The following is a 21987-nucleotide window of genomic DNA, read 5'->3' as shown; positions in this document are numbered from 1 at the left end:
TGCCCCCATTGTGACCCTAATGCGTTGCCTGGACACACGGCAAGGCCCGAAAGGGAGGGAGCACCCGGAGGCTTTCAGGACTCATATTTTGCTTGAAAATGTTTTAGGCCCCACTGTACATTTGGAGAGGTTTTGAACTACCAGAACGATAGAAACTCCCCATAAACGACCCCATTTAGAAAACTAGACCCCTTAAGGTATTTATCTAGGGGTGTAGTGAGTATTTTGACCCCACAGTTTTTTGCTAAATTTAATGCATAGCTGGTGAAATAAAATAAAAAAACACTTTTTATATAAAAGTATCACTTTGAAGACCGATTTCTTTGTAAAGCGACCATGAGAATGAAGAAACACACCCCAAAATCTATCACCCTGTTTCTCCTGTTTTCAAAAATGCCCCCATTGTGACCCTAATGCGTTGCCTGGACACACGGCAAGGCCTGAAAGGGAGGGAGCACCCGGAGGCTTTCAGGACTCATATTTTGCTTGAAAATGTTTTAGGCCCCACTGTACATTTGGAGAGGTTTTGAACTACCAGAACGATAGAAACTCCCCATAAACGACCCCATTTAGAAAACTAGACCCCTTAAGGTATTTATCTAGGGGTGTAGTGAGTATTTTGACCCCACAGTTTTTTGCTAAATTTAATGCATAGCTGGTGAAATTTAAAAAAAAATCACTTTTTATATAAAAGTATCACTTTGAAGACCGATTTCTTTGTAAAGCGACCATGAGAATGAAGAAACACACCCCAAAATCTATCACCCTGTTTCTCCTGTTTTCAAAAATGCCCCCATTGTGACCCTAATGCGTTGCCTGGACACACGGCAAGGCCCGAAAGGGAGGGATCACCCGGAGGCTTTCAGGACTCATATTTTGCTTGAAAATGTTTTAGGCCCCACTGTACATTTGGAGAGGTTTTGAACTACCAGAACGATAGAAACTCCCCATAAACGACCCCATTTAGAAAACTAGACCCCTTAAGGTATTTATCTAGGGGTGTAGTGAGTATTTTGACCCCACCGTTTTTTGCTAAATTTAATGCATAGCTGGTGAAATAAAATAAAAAAACACTTTTTATATAAAAGTATCACTTTGAAGACCGATTTCTTTGTAAAGCGACCATGAGAATGAAGAAACACACCCCAAAATCTATCACCCTGTTTCTCCTGTTTTCAAAAATCCCCCCATTGTGAACCTAATGCGTTGCCTGGACACACGGCAAGGCCTGAAAGGGAGGGAGCACCCGGAGGCTTTCAGGACTCATATTTTGCTTGAAAATGTTTTAGGCCCCACTGTACATTTGGAGAGGTTTTGAACTACCAGAACGATAGAAACTCCCCATAAACGACCCCATTTAGAAAACTAGACCCCTTAAGGTATTTATCTAGGGGTGTAGTGAGTATTTTGACCCCACAGTTTTTTGCTAAATTTAATGCATAGCTGGTGAAATTTAAAAAAAAAATCACTTTTTATATAAAAGTATCACTTTGAAGACCGATTTCTTTGTAAAGCGACCATGAGAATGAAGAAACACACCCCAAAATCTATCACCCGGTTTCTCCTGTTTTCAAAAATACTCCCATTGTTGCCCCAATCTGCTTATTAGACGTGTGGCTGGGCCAAAAAGAGAGGGAGCACCCTTTGGCTTTCAGGGCACAATTGAATAAATTCTAGGCCCCATATCATGCATTTAGAGGCATTGAGCTGCCTGAACAAAAAAAAAAAAAAACGCAAAAATGACCCCATTTTAAAAACTAAACCCCTAAAGGTATTCATCTAGTGGTGTAGTGGGCATGCGGACCAAAATTTTTTAAAGGAGGAAATAATGGGTATCATTTCAGACACTATGGGTATATAATGTTTTCTCTTATTACGTTTCCACATGAAATAGAGGAGACGTGGTAGAAGGTTATTTTGTTAGAAATATGCCACATTAATAAATTTGTGCGGCACAGAATAGAAGTGAAGCCGTGTATTCATAACGGATACATGTCGCTATAGACGTATTTGCCTGTACTTATGACTATGTCTTGCTGAAGAAGCAGTTGGTGCCATTATGATGTCATTGTGGACAGAATTCTGTCCTAATATAAAATCAGTCAGAGAGGAAAAAATAAACTGTACTGGAGTGACGGGCAATATCTTCAAACAAATGGAGGAAAATGTATCCAACTATGTTGCAAACTCGAGTCTGTTCACCGGATAGAAGAACACCTGCAGGGCTGTCAAGACAAGGTTTTTTTTTTCAGTGACTGGTTGTACAACGTCTCTTTAGCTCCATCAATCCTTATGAGGGACGAATGTGCCAAGTGACGCGGTACACCATAACAGGCCCCTGCCCGGCAAGGTAGGAACCGCTATGTGCACAAAACAACCAATCACCTACAGAATATATAAAGGGACAGTGTCCAAAACCATCTATAGAAACAGTAAAGGATCACTAATCCCCAAAATGATGTCAGTATTTCCAGAAGAACCGTAACAAAGCCCATGGTGTATTGATAAGGAACAGCTCAATTATTAGAGATCCTCCAAATAAAAAAAAAGATCATGCCCGTATCATGGTACAGAATTAGGAATGTAACAGCTGTATGTGGCAGGACGTAGTCATAAGAACAGTCAAAATAAAAAAATTGTGGATGTGGGATTTTGTACTGGACAATTAATTCCAGCACTTGATCACCCACAAATAAATAAAAAAATCATAAGGGGTAAAATTAGTTTCACGGTCTGAAAAAAATGTGCTCTACAACCTCTGCCACAAGAAATAATCCCTACTTGGAAAGCCCACGAACTAAAAAGAAAATATAAAGAAATTGACTCCCTAAAAAGGCCCCCAAACCATTTTTTTTTTTTTGTGTTAAATTCTAGTAATTTGCAACCGTGTGAAAGGTTTCGAAACAGGGGTAGTTACAAAGGGCTGGTTTTGATGGACACATGGGGCAATAAAAGCGGGTATCCCTCCTCCTGCCATGCTTGCTACATACCCGACACCTTTTTTGGGGATATTTTTGGGTCTCAGTGGAGGGAATAGGGTGTAAAAAGTGGCGCTCTGAAAGCCTGCGCACATCCTCAGATTCGCAGGATTGTGCCGGTATAGTGGACTCAAAAAGGAGATGCTCAATGACCTTCTCCTGAAATTGAAGGAAAGTGAGCGTTCCTTGGGCTTTTTTGAAAATAACAAAACTGTTATAGGTAGCAACCTGGATGAGGTAGATTGCTACCTTTTTGTACCAGGCCTTATTTTTGCGCTTCACCAGGTAAGGCTGAAGCACCTGGTCGGAAAGTTCTACACCCCCCATAAATTTGTTGTAGTCTGTTACACAGACAGGTTTCTGCTTTGCAGTGGTAGCCCCCCTCTCCGTAATTGCCACAGTGGTGTCCGTGTGTACGGTGGACAGCATGTAGACATCCTTCTTGTCGGCCCACTTCACTGCAAGCAATTCCTGACTTGCAAGGGCCATGGATGTTCCTTTTCCCAAACGCCTGGACACCAACTGTTGTGGGAGTCCCACTCTGTTCTTCCGTACTGTCCCACAGGCCCCTGTATTTGCAGCATGGAGGGCTTTATAAAGGGCAACGCTGGTATAAAAATTGTCTGTATAAACGTGGTACCCCTTGTGCAGAAATGGCTCCATTAGGTTCCACACAATTTTGCCAGAGGTGCCAATAGTTTCTGGGCAGCCTGGGGTATGAATTTGGCAGTCCCTGCCTTCATAGATTTTGAAACCGCAGGTGTAACCCGTTGTGCTCTCGCACACTTTGTACAATTTCACCCCATATCTGGCTAGTTTGGAAGCAATGAATTGACGAAAGGAAAGACGCCCTTTGAAGCTCATGAGCGATTCATCTACAGACAAATTTTTGTCAGGGGTGTACAACTTTAAAAATAAATCATTTAGAAGGGTGATTAATGGCCTTAATTTATTAAGCCGATCATAGGCTGGGTCACTTCTTGGGGGGACTTGGGAATTGTCAGTAAAATGCATGAATCGCATTAGGGCCTCATAGCGGTTTCTGGACATCACTGCTGCAAATACAGGGGTAGCGTGGACAGCACTACAAGTCCAGTAGGACCGGACAGAGGGTTTTTTAACCAAACCCATATTGAGGGTAATGCCTAAATTTTTTTTTATTTCTGGGACACTTGTGGGGCTCCACATTCTAGAGTACATAGACGCAGGCTTTTGTAGAACAAACTGCCTAGCATACAGATTAGTCTGCTGGACTATCAAGTCTAGGACCGTATCACATATAAATAAATTAAAAAAATTATAGGGGGTAAAATTTTGGACGTCGACACTAATTCCTGCGGTCGCTTCAAATTGGGGTACTTGGGGGGAAAATGATAGTGCAGGATCCCACATCACGGGAGGGACTGCAACACTCGGCCCTGCACTTGACACCTCTACAGCGACTGACGTATCCACCACCATAGGACAATGGGGTTCAGCGGTGGAATTAGAATCGTCACTGTCACTGTCTGGAACAAATTCTGAAGCGGTGTCTGTTTCGCTTTCAGAAGTGTCGGAACATAGCAAGGCGTAGGCTTGCTCTGCGCTGTACATTCGCTGAGACATATTTTATAGATATGTGTATGTATATATATATATATATATATATATATATATATGCCCTATAAGTCCTAACCCTAAAGTAAACCTAAAATCCTAAAAACGACACAAATTATTATTATTTTTTTTATATATATATTTTTTATATAACAGACGTAAAATTAATTCTATACGGCCCTAAACACGAACGCTAAACTAGCCCTAACCCTAAAGTAACGCTAAACTAGCACTAAACCTAAACTAACGCTAAACTAGCACTAACGCTAAACTAGAACTAACGCTAAACTAGCACTAACGCTAAACTAGCGCTGACGCTAATCTAGCGCTGACGCTAATATAGATTTTATATATTATATATATATATATATATATGTGTGTATAAGAACGATGATTTTTTTTCACTTTTTCTTTCTTCACAGCACAGGACTTAGACTGATTTCTCTCTCCTCTCAGAACAACTACAATGGGAGGAGAGAGAAACACAGCCCATGTCCTGGCTGTGTTATGAAAATAACTGTCAGTGATCTCTGTGATAGGTTTTATCACAGAGATCACCTGATCAGGGACCAGTCACAACGATCCCTGATTGTTGCTGTGCCAGATGACGACACAGGTAAGATATGCAAAGCGCACTCGGGCGCCATTTTGGGGGGGCAGAGGAATCGGACCGTGGGGGGGGGGATCGGACCGGGGGCGGGGAATCGGACATGAAGGGGAATTGGACGGGGGGGGGGGATCGGACGTGGGAGGGGGGGCGCACTAATTACCCGTTCTCTCTCCTCTCTAAGGAGTTATTCCATGAGAGGAGAGAGAAATGGCGATTTTCTGCCGCTTTAGCGTGAACGCCGTGAAATAGCGATTCACGCCGATCACGTGACCAGAGACCACTCGTTATGGTCTCTGGTCGTTGCCCCGAACTCTCAGCTACCTCCAGTAGCTGAGAGAACGGAGCTCCGATCTTTAATTTCGGCGCTACTTTAGGCTAATGCGATCACGTTAAAAGGCGTCGCATTAGCCTAAAGCCCATTAGTGAGGAACGTAAAAAGGCGTACTGTTGGTCACTAAGGGGTTAAGAATGACCCATTTTTTCACAAATGTTTGTAAATGCAGACTGCATGGCTAGGTGCTAGATTTTATGCAATTGTGGCAATGAGACTGAAGGAAACACTTGAATTCAAGGCTTAACCCCTTTTGGCCTTGAGGACACAGCCGATTTTTTTCAAATCTGTCATGTGGTACTTTATGTGGTAATAACTTTGGAATGCTTTTACCTATCCAAGCGATATGGAGATTGGTTTCTCGTGACATATTGTACTTTATGTTAGTGGAAAAATCTAATCAATAAATTCAGTATTTATATTTGAAAAACACCAAAATTTAGAGAAAATTTGCAAAAATTATAATTTTTCTAAATTTAAATGCATCTGCTTGTAAAACAGGTAGTAATACTACACCAAATAGTTACTAGTTAACATTTCCCATATGTCTACTTTATGTTTGCATCATTTTTTGAACGTCCTTTTATTTTTCTAGGACGTTACAAGGCTTAAAACTTTATCAGCAATTTCTCACATTTTCAAGAAAATTTACAAAACCTATTTTTTTTATGGACCAGTGCAGTTCTGAAGTAGCTTTGAGGGCCTTATATATTAAAAAGTCCCCATAAACCACCCCATTTTAAAAACAGCACCCCTAAAAGTATTCAAAACAGCATTCAGAAAGTTTATTAACCATTTAGGCATTTCACAGGATTGAAAGCAAAGTAGAGGTGAAATTTACAAATGTAATTTTTTTTGCCGAAATTCATTTGTAATAATTTACCCGAGAAATTCAACTCAATATTTATTGGCCAGATTCTGCAGTTTTTAGAAATATTCCACATATGGCTCTGGAGTGCTAATGGACTGAAACACAGGCCTCAGAATCAAACGAGCACCTAGTAGATTTTGGGGCCTCCTTTTCTTTAGAATATATTTTAGGCACCATGTCAGGTTTGAAGAGGTCTTGTGGTGCCAAAACAGTAGAAACCCCTCAAAAGTGACCAAATTTTGGAAACTATACCCCTCAAGGAATTTATCTAGGGGTATAGTTAGCATTTTGACCCCACAGGTTTTTAAATTTATTGGAATTAGTCTGTGAAAATGAAAATGTACTTTTTTTCTTAAAAAACGTACAAATTTTAAATCTTTACAAGGAATAAAGGAGAAAAAACACCCCAACAATTGTAAAGCAATTTCTCCCGACTACGGCAATACCCCATATGTGGTAATAAACTGCTGTTTGGACCCACGACAGAGCTTAGAAGGGAAGGAGCGCCATTTGGATTTTGGAGCCTACATTTTGCTGGAATGGTATTCTGTGCCATTTCGCGTTTGCAACGCCCTGGAGGGACCAAAATAGTGGAAACCCCTCAAAAGTGACCCCATTTTGGAAACTACACCGCTCAAAGAATTTATCTAGGGGTGTGATCGCTTTTTTTTAACCCCATAGTTTTTTTGTAGAATCTTGTTGAAATCTGGCGTGAAAAATAAAATTTTCCATTTGTTCACAAATGCTTCATTCATAGGACAGATTTTTCAGACACAGAGCATGCAAGTGAAAAAAAGCACCTCAACATTTATTGGCCTAGTTGTACGGAGTTCAGAAATATGCCCAAAGTGGTTCAAATATGATGGGGGGCGGAGCTTGACCGCATTCTGTGAAGGTGGCTTGAACCGGAGCTTCTTTCTCAGCCTGACCTAATCCGAGCTACTAGCAGGGCGAGACATTAAAGAATGGTGAAAACCACAAAGGGCAGAGGCAATCAGCATGCTGGCACCCCGAAACCAGTTAAAAACCAAGCGGATTTGGATCAATTTCTAAGGAATAACTTAGATGCATCTCCGACTTGAGCATCCAAGATGGCGCCAGACTTGGTGGGCATCCACGCTACTGAGGAAGGCTCGGACGCCGGCAGTATAGGACATCGCCCTGACAAAGGGGTGAGTCGGTTTACGCCCAAGTTTCTAGAGGTTTTAGCAGGAGAGTCCTCTTCAAAGTCCTGGACCCCACAGCCAAAGACTTGGCAGACATAAAAGCAGACATGCGCCATATTGGGGACAGAGTTGATATGCTGGAAACTGCACATACTGAAGTAGTTAAATTTGGGGCTGTGGTTCAAGAGGCTTTTCAAGTACAACATGATTATATTAGTATGGCTTTATTACAAGCAGAGAATCAGGAGAACAGAAATCGCCTCAAGAATGTCAGGATCTGCGGCCTACTGGAATCCATAGCACATGAGGCCCTACCTACAGTTGCTCATGATATTTTCGTCTCTTTCTCGGGTGGAGACAAGCTGCACTGATCAGAATTGAATGAATACATCATGCCCTTAGAGCCAAACCACGCTCCAATGACCCTCCCTGGGATGTTATTTGTGGCTTACTCAGCTATGTTGACACCACAGCGATTTTAAAAACAGCCAGAGAATCGGAAGGTGTCCAATAGGAAGGTACTTCTGTCCTTTTATTCCAAGACTTAGCATCTTCAACCCTAACTAAACTACACATTTTAAAACCATTACTGGATGCATTAAGAGCTAACAATATTCCCTTTCTTTGGATATATCCTTTTGGCATGGCGATTTCTAAAAACGATAAGCAAATTGTGATTAGGAAACCAGAAGACCTACACAATGCATGGGACTTGCTTGGATTGCAACCTATGGATATCCCTTCTTGGCTTCCGATGGGTTAAGCACCAATGATCCCCATTTTTCCAGATGCGGAACCCTGGCATATGGTCTCAAGGCATCGCTCTCCGAGAGGAAAGAAACATCCCCTCACAAGTCAAGAACCAGGCCGACTTGAAGGTTTTAGGCTTCATCATAGTGGTAGTTTATATGACTTTTGATGACTCCTAGGTTCTTCTCTTAACTAATTATAGTTTTATCTGTTTTAACAATTTTTGCACAAGGAGTTTAGAGAGATGCGGTCATACTTGGATCATTCTATATTAGTAATTGTTCCTTTGTTGGTTCCCACAAATATTTACATATTGCACTGTTACTGTATTCTGGATATGTCCCACCTGTTATAATGCAGTGGTCTTATTAGCTATTCGGGTTGTGGTCTAGGTTGTCGCACCATTAGTTCAACCTCATTTGTTCTCTAGAGACCCCCCTCTCCAATAAATTTTCTGTTCTCTTCCGCCTAAGGAAGATTTGCTTAGATTTTCTTAAAGAGAACCTTTCACCTCCCCATACATGTGCAGCTGAGTGCAGCATGTAATGGGGAGGGCTGCACAAACCCTGGGGCACAATCTTTTTTATACCTCCCTCCGTTATTTAGATATCGTTGCCGTTATATTTGGCGCTCTATATTTAAATAACCCCCTGAACAGTCAACGGGGTGTGTACTGTCAAGGGGGCGTGTTACTATGGCTGTGACACTGTCCAATCAGATATGGACAGTGCTACATTAAAAGCGAGGAGAGAGAGAGTGTGCGTGCCCACGCGAACGCTCTCTCACTCTTCAGTTTTGAAGATCAGTCTTCTGCCGAACTGGCAAGGGAGCGTGTCTCTGCTACAGACAGTGTAAGCGCTCCACAGCTCTTTTAACACTGTCAGTAGCAGTGACACGCTCCCTTGCCAGTTCGGCAGACAAAATACAAGACTGATCTCTCACAAAGACTGAAGAGATGTGAGCTCCACAGCTCTTTACACTGTCCGTTTCAGTGACACGCACCCTTGCCAGTTCGGTAGAAGACTGATCTTAAAAGCTGAAGAGTCAGAGAGTGTGCAAGCGTGCGTGCACACTCTCCTCGCTTTTGCTGTAACACTGTCTATATAACACTGTCCACTGTAGCTCCCTGAAGGAGCGGAATCCCCGTGTGGCCGGGGATTCCGCTCCTGGAGCAATCCGCTTAATCTCTCTGTCCATATACTGTATGGGGGCACTACAATGGCATTCTACTTTTTTTTTTATGGGGCTTTTTTTTTTTGATGGTGGTGGGGCGCCGAAAGATCATTTCGCACGGGGCGCCATCTATCCCATGTTCAGAGGGCAGGTATTTGTTTATAAAATGAAAAATAGGTAAAGAAGTTTACACTATTGCTTATCACTATTCTCCTAACTCAGACTTCGTGGCTCATTCAGACATTGGACACTTTACGTGATTTATCTGAAGGGATTTTGTTGGTAGGGGGAGACCTTAACTTACCTCTCAATTCAATTTTAGACAACGACAGGGTCACAACTGGCTAAACTAAGGGTTTTGAATTCCTTGCCGCTGATTGATGTTTGGAGACTGCTACACCCGCTAGATAAGGATTATATTTATTTTTAATTTACTCACACTACATATCATTGGACTACATCTTTATTTCCCGTAAATTTACCTCCTTGGTTCGCTCAGCAGACATAGGGAATATTTTGTTATCAGATCATGCCCTGATTTCTGTGTCCATTAGATTAATAGATGTCCCTAAGGGTGAATGGTGCTGGAGACTAAATGACATTCTCATAGCCGATAAGAGTAATGCACAAGTTATTGACAATCATTTGTCCCAATACTTCACACATAGCGTATCGGACTCTATTTCCACTCTGATTTTGTGGGAAGCCCACAAGTCGGTAATAAGAGGTGAGTTTATTTCTTTGGGGTCACATATGAAGAAAAGGTGAAACAAAATGCTTAATTCTCTGTTCTCGCAGATTTCCCTTTTATAAGGAGTGTATAAAAGGACAATGTCCATTCACTCATTGGAAGAACTAACTGATCTCCGGAATAGAGTGAAAGATATTCTCAATGTTAAATCTGCTAAATTACTTAAAATTTCAAAATTCAAACAATACGCTCAACAAGGGTAACAAAATGATGTCAGCACTAGTTCATAAACAACAAGAATCTAACTTTATCCTGGAGATCAAAACGGCTGAAGGGGGGGGGGGGGACAGTGTGGGAAACCACTCATATTGGAGATGCTTTTCATGCCTTCTATCAAAATCTGTATCATTTACAGTCTCCTTTATTGCCAGACCTATAGATTCCAGAAGGGACATCATTGACTTCTCAGTTCCTTGGCTCCATTGACCTCCCGAAAATGGAAGCTCTTACTACTCTTACATGTCCGTTTACGGAACAAGAATTAGAGAAAGTTCTATACACCATCCCCTCGTGGAAATTTCCTGGACCCTATGGCCTCCCCATTGGATATTATAACATTTTTAAAATCACCTTACTTCCCTATTTCACAGCTTTATGTAATTCTCTCCTCAAAGGTGATACTCTTCCGAAAAAGACGCTGAAAGCCCACATTACAATTTTACCGAAGGAAGGGAAAGATCCCACATGCTGTAGTAGCTATAGACCCATTTCACTCATAAATACCGATATTAAGTGGTGGACTAAGGCTCTTGCCACTAGATTGGGCCCTTTACTCCCTACAATTATAGGAAATTGTTGTGGATAATTCAAAGTCAAACAGTTGCTCCAGATTCATTCATATTAATTTTTGTCAAAAGAAGGTTTCACAGAAGTGTCATAATGATGTCACTTAGCAAGTGATGGCAGACTGCCCTTTCCATACATTATGAGTGAGTTTATATACAGCTTTTTAGACTGAACATTTACTACATCAGCTATAATATTTTCCCTTGAGTTTGCACAAAACAAATTACATTCACAATATTTTCTTAGCATTGCAATATTTTACTATCAATTCAATGAATGTTAAGTCCTTATCATCTTCTCTCCTGTATATGATGGCGTAGAGCAGGGGTCTCAAACTAAGTATAAGGGTAAGTGGGCCAAATATATATGGACAGCGATGTCAGGGAATTCCACAGAGTCCCGGAGCAGAGCCGATACTAGCGCTCTGCCCGGGATTCCGCTCTGGGGAAGACCCTGACACACTGTCCATATATGGACAGCGATGTCAGGGAATTCCACAGCGTCCTGGAGAAGAGCCTATACTAGCGCTCTGCCCGGGACTCTGCTGTGGGGAAGATCCTAACACACTGTCCATATATGGACAGTGATGTCAGGGAATTCCAGAGTCCCGGAGCAGAGCCTAAACTAGCGCTCTGCACGGGACGCCGGCTCTGGGGAAGCCCCAGACATTGCTGTCCATATGTGGACAGCGATGTCAGGGAATTCCACAGAGTCCCGGAGCAGAGCCTAAACTAGCGCTCTGCATGGGATGCCGGCTCTGGGGAAGCCCCAGACATCGCTGTCCATATGTGAACAGCGATGTCAGCGAATTCCAGAGTCCCAGAGCAGAGTCTGTACTAGCGGCTCTGTGTCCCGTGGGCCGCAGATGACAGCCCCAGGGGCCGCATGCGGCCCACGGGCCGCGTGCTTGAGACCCCTGGCGTAGAGGGTGGGGTCTTGAGTCATCTGTTTTCCACAATGTAGAGAGGAAATGATCCAGCGCTGATAATAATTTAAAAGGGAATTGAGAGTCCCATGTTTATTTGAGAAAATAATTAAAATCGAAAGGGAGACGCAGTCCCAAGATGCAAGTAGTCAGGACTTGTACCTGAGCCTACGCGTTTCGAACGCGGTCTGCGTTCTTAGTCATGGCAAGTGAGGCCCCTCACTTGCCATGACTAAGAACGCAGACCGCGTTCGAAACGCGTAGGCTCAGGTACAAGTCCTGACTACTTGCATCTTGGGACTGCGTCTCCCTTTCGATTTTTAATTATTTTCTCAAATAAACATGGGACTCTCAATTCCCTTTTAAATTATTATCAGCGCTGGATAATTTCCTCTCTACATTGTTGTTCCATACCGCGGGCCGTCGCGGGGATCCGATTGACGCTGTCGGGGACGCAGACCGGTGAGCTGGAGGTTTTCTCCCTTTTTCATCTGTTTTCCCTCAGTCTTTATTCTTGCTGATTCAATTCTCTTCATCACATTTTTATCTAGTAAATATTTTCCTTAACACAGCAAAAAGCATTTAATACATTCTCTCAAAACTTCATTCTTATATTGAAGTTGAAATGGAAGTATAGAATACAAGACAAAATGGTGGAATTAGTTAATTTCTTTCACATAATAAACAAACAGGTTTCATCAGAAGTAGGCAAGATAAAGATAATACTTGTAGAGTTCTTAGACTGATTGAATATGCTAAGCTGTGTAAGATCCCCCTGGTCCTTCTCGGCACTGATGCCGAGAAGGCATTTGATAGAATTAATTGGGCTTATCTAGAAGCTACCTTACAGAAATTTTAGGGTCCCAATGATGTTCATTCAAGCTATATTCTCGCTACATAAGAAACCTAGTGGGCAAATTAAAGAGGTTTTCCCACGAGGGACGTTTATGACAAATCCACAGGACATGTGTAACGTCTATGGCCGCGGACCGTCGTCCTGACATACCCCCTGACGGTCGCGGCCATGGACGAGTGAGTTCTGGGCGGCATCTCCCACCTGGGAGACGCTGGCACTCACTTCCGCATTCTGAGACTGGCTCCCACAGGGTGCGCGCGCACACGTGTGCCAGGCCTTAAAGGGCCAGTACGCACACATGCAGAATAGCTGCAAATTAGCCCAGAATGCCTCTGGACTATAAAAGGGTCTCTGACCTCCCAATCATTGCCTGAGTGTTGTTGTGTTACCCTAGTTTGTCTTTGCAAATTATTTCCTAAGTGTTTTCCAGTTCCTGCTTCCTGTACCCTGTATCACGTGCTACCGTGCCCATGTGCCTTGAAGAGTTGGAGTCGTGTTGTGCTCTCCGCTGCATCTACCGTGTCACACCCCGCCGGGTGTCTGTCTACTGTTGGAGCCTCATCTTAGCCTGAAACCACGGCTACTATCTGCATTGCCTCAGGTATCCTTTCAGAACTATAGACATTGTATATACCTGTTTGGCCAGCTGCTATCCCGCTACGTGGTACGGCCCAGTGGGTCCACACCCCGCGCTGTGACAATATGTCATAAATGTCAGATAGATGCGGGTCCCACCTCTGGGACCTGCATCTATCTCTAGAACGGGGCCCCCTAAACCCCGTTCTAGCTTTGTCTGCTATCGCTGACTCCCGGCCACTTCCTGACTTTATGGTCGGGAGTTACAAAACAGCATAGCTCGCTGAGGTACGCTGTTTCCGTAACTCCCATAGTAGTGAATAGCAGTTACGGAAGCAGAGTAGCATGCGAGCTACGCTGTTTCCGTAACTAATATTTAGTTCTATGGGGCTTACGAAAACAGCATAGCTCAGCGACCTACGCTGTTTTCATCTTCATGGTTGGAAATCAGCCAACACCCACAGAGGTAGAACGGGGTTTAGGGGCCCCATTCTACAGATAGGTGCGGGTCCCAGAGGTGGGACACGCATCTATCTGACATTTATGACATATCCTGTGGATATCCTCAGAAAAAGCATGGTTGAACAGCAGAACACGACTCCCAATTGGGAGACGTGTGCTGCTGTTCAACCATGCTTTTTCTGAGGATTACACTATGTCAGACTGGGTTTGTCTGACTTTACAGCGTGACACCGCTCCTGATATCGGGATTTGTGCTGCTTCAAATACTTTTTTTTTGGATTATATCCTGTAGATATGTCATAAATGTCCCTCGTGGGAAAACCCCTTTAAAGTTTATGGGTCCCTCTCCAAACATTTAATATTTGCAATGCTACTCGCCAGGGATGCCCCTTATCGCCCTCTTTATTTATCCTTGTGACGGAAACCTTAATACAAAAGATTAGGCAGGACCCACAGGTACAGGGCATTACAGTTGGATCTTATACACATACCACAGCTGCCTTTGCAGACGATTTATTAATATTGACCACTAATCCAACAACCTCTATACCTCATCTTATAGGTCTGTTTAATTCCTTTGGAGTAGTTTTGAATTTCAAAGTTAATTTCGGGAAGTCCGAATTGCTGAATACTTCTACCCCTGACTCAATCATTAACCCCCTCAAAACCAACTGACTGTTTAAATGGACGGATACCAGTTTGACATACCTAGGTATACAACACACCTTTCATGTCTTGGATGGGTCGCAAAAATCTTCTTTAGACCTTTATAGCCCCTAAGCTTCTATATTTGCGTCAGACACTCCCCATATGGTTGCCTAGGTCATTTTTTTAAAACGTTTTTACCGCGTTCCTGTGGAACAATAAACGGCCTAGGCTAAAATACCAGTTACTTACCCAGAAATCAAGATTTGGGGATCTTGATATTCCAGATCTACTTGCATATTACAAAGCAAATCATTTAAATATCTAGTCCGATAGTCTAACCACACCTTATACACAGAACTGGGAAGGGAGGTTCTCTTAGTTCTGATAAATTGTACCAGCTTCATCTTGCTCCGTTGTATTGCTTAAGGTTATCAAAAGTGTTTGGCAGGATCTTAACAAAACTAACCCTCTCCTTTTGGAGAACTACCCCCTATTGCCTTTAAGCCTTTTGCCTTTCCTGATAGACCCCAAGAGAAGCCATGAATCTTCCTTTTGGAGACATCATAATAATACGACAATCTCTGCACTTTTTGAAACTGATGCGCAGGTTTCCGCCCCTTTGTTGTTTCGGAAAACAGGCATTCTCTTAAAAGATTTTTTACAACAACAACATTTCCAGAATGTATGCAACAACTACATTTCCAAGTACTCCACCTCAACAACTTTGTCCCAATTTGAACGTAAATTAACCTGTTTGATATCTCAAAAGGGAGCTCTGGCCAAAACATATGAGTTACTCCTGACTTTGGGTAGGGAGGGCAAACAAGACTTCCTTTCCAGATAGGAAAAGATTAGCAAGTGACATTCACTGAGGGAGAACAAAAAACTATTTTAGAACATTCACATGGCTTTTCGCAATGTATTAAAATAAAGGAAAATTCCTATAAGCTTATATCCTGATCATATAAAACACCGCTCCGGTTAAATATGGTTAATCCTGACATATCAGATGAGTGCTGGAGATGTTCTCTTGGTAAGGGCTCCCTACTACACATTTGGTGGGAATTCCACTTGATGCAAGAGTTTTGGAAGAAGGTAATTGATGCGATAAACGATATATGTTCTTCTAAAGTTCCTTGGTCGCCACAGGTTACCCTTTTGTGGTTGCCTTTATTCCTAAACGGAATGACTTAGCTACGAGTTTAATCACAGCAGCCAAACTGTTAATTCCATTGCATTGGAAATCTGACAGACCTCCATCTATACATCAGTGGGAATTAAAGGCTCAGGAACGCTATAGGTCTGAGGAATTACTTCACTGGGAAAGGCAGACTAGAGCTAAGTTTCTACATATTTGGTCTCCTTGAGTTTACTTCGATAGATCTAGACCTCCCTAGGTCTGGCTGTACCTTATGAATGTTTGCATTCCTCAGTAGCTTGACGGTATTTACACCCTAGTTCTTAGTTCTATAAAACTTGTTCATCTCTCTGTAAGCATTATTGGCAAAGCATACACTTGTGTTTCTTCATTGAGTACCACAAGACAAACACATACCCCTCCCTCCATTCTCTTTTACCTCTCCTGTGTTTCTATCCAAGTTCCCTTGACCATTCTTCCATTCTTTGTGTTTTGCGTTAGACTATATTACTGCATATATAATATCCTTCGAGCATGTATATTTTATTTGCATCTATTTACTTGTGTATGTTGTGATATACGAAAATGTAAAATTGAGGTGCATTTTTACAAAATATTTCATTTATTTCTTTAACCCTTTCCCGCTTTGGCCACTTTTGACCTTCCTGACAGTGCCTCATGTGGTAATAACTTCGGAATGCTTTTACCTATCCAAGCTATTCTGAGATTGTTTTCTCGTGACACATTCGACTTTATGATACTGGCAAAGTTTGCTCGATACATTCAGTATTTAATTGTGAAAAACACCAAAATGTAGAGAAAAATTGCAAAAAGTTAGCATTTTTCTAAATTTTAATGTATCTGTTTGTAAGACAGGCAGTTATACCACACACAATTGTTGCTAATTAACATCCCCCATATGTATACTTTAGATCGTTTTTTGAACATTCTTTTCTTTTTCTGGGATGTTACAAGGCTTAGAACTTTAGCAGCAATTTCTAACATTTTCAAGAAAACATCAAAAGGCAATTTTTTCAGGGACCAGTTCAGTTGTGAAGTGGCTTTTAGGGCCTTATATATTAGAAACCCCAAATAAGTCACCCCATTTTAATAATGTCACCCCTCATAATATTCAAAACAGCATTTATAAAGTTTCTTAACCCTTTAGACATTTGACAGGAATTAAAGCGAAGTAGAGATAAAATGTACAAATTTCATTATTTTTTGTAGAAATTAATTTTTAATCCATTTTTTTTTTAACACAGAAAGTTTTACCAGAGAAAAGCAACTCAATATTTATTGCCCAGATTCTTCAGTTTTTAGAAATATCCCACATGTGGCCCTAGCATACTACTGGACTGAAGCACCGGCCTCCGAAGCAAAGGAGCACCTAGTGGATTTTGGAGCCTCCTTTTTATTATAATATATTTTAGGCACCATGTCAGGTTTGAAAGGGCTCTTGCGGTGCCAAAACAGTGGAAATTCCCCACAAGTGACCCCATTTTGGAAACTACACCCCTTGATAAAATTATCTAGTGGTATAGTGAGCATTTTGACCCCACAGGTCTTTTGCAGAAATTTTTGGAAGTAGGCCGTGAATATGAAAATCAACATTCTTTCAAAGAAAATGTAGGTTTTTGCAAATTTTTTCTCATTTTCACAGGGACTAAAGGATAAAAAACACTACATCATTTGTAAAGCAATTTCTCCCGAGTAAAACAATACCCCACATGTGGTCATAAACAGCTGTTTGGACACACGGCAGGGCTTAGAAGTGAAAGAGCGCCATTTAGCTTTTGGAGCTCAAATTTAGCAGAAATGGTTTGCGGAGGCCATGTCGCATTTGCAAAGGCCCTGAAGGACTAAAACAGAGAAAATGCCCAAAAAGTGACCCCATTTAGGAAACTACACTCCTTGAGGAATTCATCTAGGGGTGTAGTGACCGTTTTGACCCCACAGGTGTTTCATAGATTTTATTAGAATTGGGAAGTGAAAATAAAATCAATCCTTTTTCTTCAATAAGACATAGCATTAGATCAAAATTTTTCATTTTCTCAACAAATAAAGGAAAAAAAGAACATTTGTAAAGTAGCTTCTCTGGAGTATGGAAATTCTCCATATGTGGTCATAAACTACTGTTTGGGCACACGGCAAGAATCAGAAGAGAAGGAGCACCATTTGTTTTTTAAACACTGGATTGGTTTCTCGACACCATGTCGCTTTTGCAAAGCCCCTAAGGTAACAGTACAGTGGAAACTACTCAAAAGTGACTCCATTCACGAAACTACACCCCTTGAAGAATTCATCTAGTGGTGTAGTGAACATTTTGACCCCACAGGTGTTTCATATATTTTATTAGAATTGGGCAGTGAAAATAAAAAAAAATCCTCTTTCTTCAATAAGACGTGGCTTTAGCTCAAAATGTTAAATTTTCTCAACAAATAAAGGAAAAAAATAACCACAACATTTGTAAAGCAATTTCTCCCGAGTACGGTAATAATAATACGGTCATAAACTGCAGTTGGGGCACACAGAAAGGCTCAGAAGGGAAGAAGCGGCATTTGGCTTTTGGAGTGCAGATTTTGCTGGATTGGTTTCTGGGCGCTATGTCGCATTTGCAAAGCTCCTATTGGACTAAAACAGTAGAAACCCCCCAGAAGTGACCCCATTTAGTAAACTACACCCCTCAAGGTATTCACCTAGGGGTGTAGTGAGTATGTTAACCACGCAGGTGTTTTGCAGATTACCAGAAATAAATCCAAATATATTTGCATTTAGTCCCTCAGGATGCAAGGTTTTTAATTTATAAATCCAATAAGTTTCTCTCATACATAACATTCTAAAACGATCTATTCCTACCACATCGATCACTAGATCTATGCCTACTACTCTCATGACTGATACATCTCCCCCGTGGTGTGTATTCATGTGTTTGACCAATGAATGTGATTTTTTATTTTTCACATTACGGCAATGTTCCGGGAAACAGTCTTTTAAACGTCTCATAGTTTGTCCAACATATTGCAGACCACATACACACACGTTATTAAATAGATCACGTATTCGGATTCACAGTTCACTTGATGTTGAACTGTGAATTTTTCTGTGGTTGTAAAGGAGTGAAATTCATTTATAGCATTAATATAGGCACAAGTGATACATTTGTGCAAGGGTATCCGTAAACATCCCGGATTATCCCTTTTTCCCCCTAGTTGGTCTAATGTTTTCAAGATTGAGGGGGCAACTGTATTTTTGAGTGACATAGCTTTTTTATAGATGACTCTTGGAATAATTTCTATGAAGTCCCTTAACCCCTTCCCGCGATTGGGCGTGACTGTACGTCCAAATTCTGAGTGAGTTCCCGCATTTGGGCGTACAGTTACGCCCTGCAGATAAAGCGAGCACAGGAGCTGTGCGTGCTTTATCTTCAGCGGCTGTCAGCTGTTATACACAGCTGACATTCCGCTGCAATGGCTGCGATGGCTGTAACCGCCGATCGCAGTCATTTAACCCCTTCAATGCGGCTGTCAATGGCGTCCGCCGCATTGAAGTGGTTGACAGAGGGAGGGAGCTCCCTCTGTAACCCCCGGGCCCCCCCCGCGATGGATCGCGGGTGGCGATTGTTGCTATGGCAACCAGGAAGCCGTTACTAGGCTTCCTGGTTGCCCATGTACGGTAGCCTATTAGGTCCTGCCCGAGGCAGGACCTAATACGCTAACTGTCAAATGAAGAATGACAGTTACAATACACTGCACTACATAAGTAGTGCAGTGCATCGTACCGGGGATCAGAAGACCAGATCTTCAAGTCCCCAGGTCAGTGTAAAAGAAAAAGTGAAAAAAGTAAAACAAAATGTGAAAGAAAAATAAATAAAAGTTAATAAATAATAAATAAATAATAAAAACAACACTTGCCCTGTTTCCCTGATCAACTCCTTTATTATTAGAAAAAAAAATGAAAATATGAAAAAAAAACTATACATAATAGGTATCACCGCGTTCGGAACGGCCTGATCTATAAATATATCACATTATTTTTAACGCATGGTGAACACCGTAAAATTTTTTAATAAAAAACAATGACAGCATTTTCTTTTTTGGTCAGCTTGTCTCAAAAAAAATGTAATAAAAAGTGATCAAAAAGTTGCAAGTAACGCAAAATGGTACCAATAGAAACGACAGTTCGTCACGCATAAAACAAGCCATCCGGCAGCGATATCAACTAAAAAATTAAAAAGTTATGGCTGTCAGAAAATGACGACACTAAAACATGATTTCTTTAGAAAAGAGTATTTTTATTGTGGGAACGTAGTGAAACGTAAAAAAACGATATCAATTTGGTGTCGGTGTAATCGTATCGACCCGCAGAATAAAGTTAACATGTTGTTTATACTGCACGGTGAACACTGTAAAAAAAAAACAGAAAAGAAACGTGCTGGAATGGCTGTTTTTTGGTTTCCTCATCTCCCAAAAAATGGAATAAATAGTGATAAAAAAATCGCATGTACTCCAAAATGGTACTCCAAAATTACAGCTCGTTCCACAAAAAACGCGCCCTCACACAGCTCCGTCACCTGAAAAATAACACGTTATGACTCTCAAAACGCAATGATGCAAAATGACGGCCCAGACTCATTTTTAGGTCCAGTAGAATTTCACTAAATACCCCACATCATCATTTGCTGGACCCCACAGGTGGACCGTGTAGATGCAGCGGAGAGTAGGAAACTTTAGGGCCTTGTGCGGCTTATAGGGCTAGTGAAGAAGTCAGAGATTGGGCAACACTGGAGCGCAGATATTTTGTATAATACCCAATAAACCCGGCCTGTGTATAAAGGATTCATTCTCCCCATTATTACATCATCCTATTATGACCTGATGCACTCCGCCCAGTTTACATATGCCCAGATGTACTCCGCCCAGCTTACATATACCCTGATGTACTCCGCACAGCTTACATATACCCTAATGTACTCCTCACATCTTACATATAGCCTGATGTACCCGCACATATTACATATACTCTGATGCACTCCTCACAGTTTACATATATCCTGATGTACTCCGCGCATATTACATATACCCTGATGTACTCCTCAAAGCTTACATATGCCCTGATGTACTCCGCCCAGCTTACATATACCCTGATGTACTCCGCCCAGCTTACATATACCCTGATTTACTCCGCCCAGATTACATATACCCTGATGTACTCCACCCAGATTACATATACCCTGATGTACTCCACCCAGATTACATATACCCTGATGTACTCCACCCAGCTCACATAAGCCCCCTCATTATAAGCTGAAATACCACTAATACACCAAGAAAAATCTGCGCTTCAAAAGCCAAATGGTGGTCCAACTGAGCCTGGAGGTGTACCCAAACAGCAATTTATGACCACATATGGGGTATTACTGTATTCTGGAGAACCCGCTTAACAATTTATGGGATGTGTGTCTACGGGGGTACAAGCTGGGCACAACACATTGGGCACTGAAATGGCATATCTGTGGAAAACAGCAATTTTCAATCTGCAACATCTATTGTTTACTGATTTTTGCAAAACACTTGTGGTGTCAAAATGCTCACTACACCCCTAGATCAATTCTTTGAGGGATCTAGTTTCCAAAATGGGGTAATTTTTCGGGGGGTACCACTGTACTGGTACTATAGCTCAATGCAACATGGTGTCAAAAACTAATCTTGTAAAATCTCCACTCCAAATACTAAATGGCGCTTCTTCCCTTTAGAGCCTTGCTGTGTGTCCAAATAGCAGTTTATGACCACATGTGGGGTATTTCCGTACTCCGGAGAAGTTGCTTTACAAATATTATGATGCTTTTTCTCTTTTATTTGTTGAGAAAATGAAAAATGTTTAACTAATGCTACGTGTTATTGGAAAATAATGTAATTTTTCATTTTCACTGCCCATTTGTAATAAAATCTATGAGACACCTGTGGGGTCAAAATGCTCACTACACCACTAGATGAATTCCTCAATGGGTGTAGTTTGCCAAATGGAGTCACTTTTGGGTAGTTTCCACTGTACTGGTACCCAAGGGGCTTTGCAAGAGCAACATGGCGCAAAAAAACCAATCCAGCAAAATCTGCTCTCCAAATGCCAAATGGCGCTCCTTCCCTTCTGAGCCCTGATGTGTATTCATACAGTACTTTATTACCACATATGGGGTATTTCCGTACTCTGGAGAAGTTTCTTTACAAATGTTATGGTGATTTTTCTCCTTTATTTGATGAGAAAATGAAACATTTTTACCTAAAGCTACGTCTTAGTGGAAAAAAATGAAATTTTTCATGTTTATTGCCCAATTCTAATGAAATCTATGAAACACCTGGGGGGTCAAAAT

This window comes from Rhinoderma darwinii, chromosome 2 (assembly GCF_050947455.1).
Source record: "Rhinoderma darwinii isolate aRhiDar2 chromosome 2, aRhiDar2.hap1, whole genome shotgun sequence".
NCBI classification, from domain to species: domain Eukaryota; kingdom Metazoa; phylum Chordata; class Amphibia; order Anura; family Rhinodermatidae; genus Rhinoderma; species Rhinoderma darwinii.
This window is presented reverse-complemented; position numbering follows the sequence as displayed.